At 48.9% G+C, this 2548-nt stretch overlaps 1 protein-coding gene across 2 annotated transcripts in view; it reads left to right on the top strand.

Moving 5' to 3' along the window:
* Positions 1 to 2548, top strand: part of LOC102751865 (chromosome unknown open reading frame, human C14orf93) — a 39734-nt gene continuing 37186 nt past the window's right edge. For both annotated transcript variants that reach the window (XM_006776779.2, XM_006776778.2), the window contains exon 1: positions 1 to 46. The gene's annotated coding sequence lies outside the window, so the exon portion shown is untranslated. The remainder of the gene's footprint in view (positions 47 to 2548) is intronic.

The following is a 2548-nucleotide window of genomic DNA, read 5'->3' as shown; positions in this document are numbered from 1 at the left end:
CTCCTTTTTGCACACACACGAATACAAAGAGCCATACGACCTTCGGGTATCCTTTTTCCATTTTCCTCGCCCTCTTGACTCTGTGTGTGCGTTCAACATTTTTAAAAATAGAGGTCTGTGGCAGTGCCGGGGTGAGGAAACTGTGGCTGAGGGCAATTTGCGCTTTCCCCCCCGTTTCTTTTTCTGTCTCTCTTCCTCTTTCTTTTTTCCTCGTCCAGGTTTTAAATATACCTAGAAGTTGAGAAGCAGGATGGTCGTGTACAACTGTTTCCAGTCAAATTTATAGAGATTTTTTTTTTCTTTTTGCTATCACATTTTAAGAACTGGTAAATTTTTATGGTCGAGGGATTTAAAAAAAGCGGCTGCTTGGGAAGTATCGATTTCGTGTTTTTAAGCGGGCTGAAGGGATAATGTAAATTTCTGCCACCGGCAGTGTCGCAGGCAGCGGAGATGGACGACTCCACAGGGCTGTTTGCGTGCGTTTTACACTCTCACGCAGAACCAAAAACAAGTGGCTTGGATGTGGCAACTGTCCAAGGCCAATAGGTTAAAAGTGCTTGGATATTATCATTTCCCCGGGGAGCGGGGCTAAGCCCTCCTTACAGCGCGTCTTACATTTTCATGTGTACGTGTGTATTTCATGAAGCAAGTAATTTCCTAAAGGCTTATCTGGGGGCTTTGTGCTTTGTGTCTGTGTACAGCGTGTGCATACATGCCGCGTTAGGTTTTGTGTTCAAAAGCGATCGCCTTTGTTTTTTATGTGTGCAAAGCAGCCCCCTAGGGCGTGCACTTCTTTTCTGTTGCGTTCCCAAATGTGATCAAAACAGGGTTTTGTGTGCAAATTAGAGAGTTTAGAAGAGTTCCTACCCTAGGTAGCATATACTCAAGCACTTTCATTCTGTGTGCACTTACTGTATTTTCCTGCTCCTCTTTTAAAGGATCAGATGGGTGAATAATTAAATAATTGCCAGGAAGTATACAGTCCGTTTGGCAAACGAGGGTAGGCAATCGATCGAATCTGTGGTTCAAAGCCTTTTTTAGGGACTGTTTTGCCTAAGTGGTTTTGCTTTTTATTGCCTCTGTTCTTAAGTGTACAGCTGTGTATATTTTGGCCTTTATGTGTGGTTTGGTTGGTGTGTTCAAGAAGGGAAGTTCTCTCTTGGCTTTTTGACAACATTGTCGTTTATAGGTTGGGATTTGTTTGAAAAGCCCCGCAGCTGGCAGAGTATCAGGAAAATGATCCAGTCAAATCCAGTTCTGGAAAACTGTCCGTGGTGGCGGGTGGGGCGGGGAAGGGGTCGGAGGAGGCAGAGGCACATGATAAACAGGAGGGAGGGGAAATGCTTTTTTATCCCGTTGCGTTTCTGGAATAAAAAGTCAGCTTACGTCTAAGTTACAGAGAAAAGTGTGAACTAAAGGACAACAAGCTTAGAGCAGAGCCTCCAGTCATTTGAGCTGCATTCTCATTTCATTCTGCCGCAGGGCCACGGCCTCCTATTAGGAGCCGTAGGAGAGAGAGTCTTTATGCTCCGACGGACTTGGGGGGACAGGGAGAAACCGGAACCTCGGCGCGCGGGGCGCGGCAGCCCCGGGAGGATGATGAGGACCCACCTCAAGGTCAAGCTCCATGACTGCGGGTGATGACGGTATTAGTTCCCATCCCTCACCCACTAGTTCAACAGTAACGGAGACACTAAGCAACCACGGCGATGACATTATTTGTGCAGATCCTGACATCCATGATCAGGAACGTGGCCCTGTGGGGGCTCTCTGCATTTCTTACCTGAATGAATGTCTTTTTATTCCCCGACAGTGCAGGCCAGGTCAGTGCTCAATAAATATTCTCAGACGTGGGTCATCCTGCAGGTTCAGACCTGCAGGAATGTGAGGTCTCGTCGGTTCTAGCGGGGGTAGTGGTGACCGTGCCGGACGTTTCCAGTGGAGTTTCAGCTTTTTCATCCCCGCCGCAGCACTGCGGCCATCACACTCACCTTCGCCTCACTTCTGAGATCCCCAGAAAAGTGGGGGCTCGCCTGGCGGGGACACAGCTCAGGTCCCGGCTTGCTTTTACCAGGACCCCAGGCTCATAGCCTATATCCTTGCTTTGAGTTTCTTTCTTTGTAAGAAAGGTAACTCCTCTCACGAATATATCGTGGCTTGTTCTCCTACCACAGCAAAGCAAAGCTGAGCTGAGGTGATGTTGTTTGGGAATCCGCGAGGCCCCTCGAGGTGAAAACGTCTTTAAACTAAAGGGAACTGCCATTGGCTAGTGATGGAAAGATGTGACCAAGGCCGGCAGGACCGGAAGCCTTCCACCGCCAAAGGTGTGAAGCCGATTTGTGTGTAGGGGGGTCGATTTGTGGCCACTGTGTTTATAATGTTGTACACGCAGCTTTGTAAGAGAAACAAAAGCGAGGAAATGGGGGGGAAGCTCAAGATGGCGCCTGACCGGCCTTGAAAAAGCCTGCAGTCGTGTCCCTCCCTGAGGGGGCCCCCTCCCCTCCCTGCTCGTTGAGTGACTGTGGGTTGGAGCCAGTAGCGTCCCTGG

The sequence above is a fragment of the Myotis davidii genome, unplaced genomic scaffold, assembly GCF_000327345.1.
Source record: "Myotis davidii unplaced genomic scaffold, ASM32734v1 scaffold1949, whole genome shotgun sequence".
In the NCBI taxonomy this organism is placed as follows: Eukaryota; Metazoa; Chordata; class Mammalia; order Chiroptera; family Vespertilionidae; genus Myotis; species Myotis davidii.
Note: the sequence above shows the minus strand (reverse complement) of the source record. Positions and strands in the feature narration are given on the sequence as shown.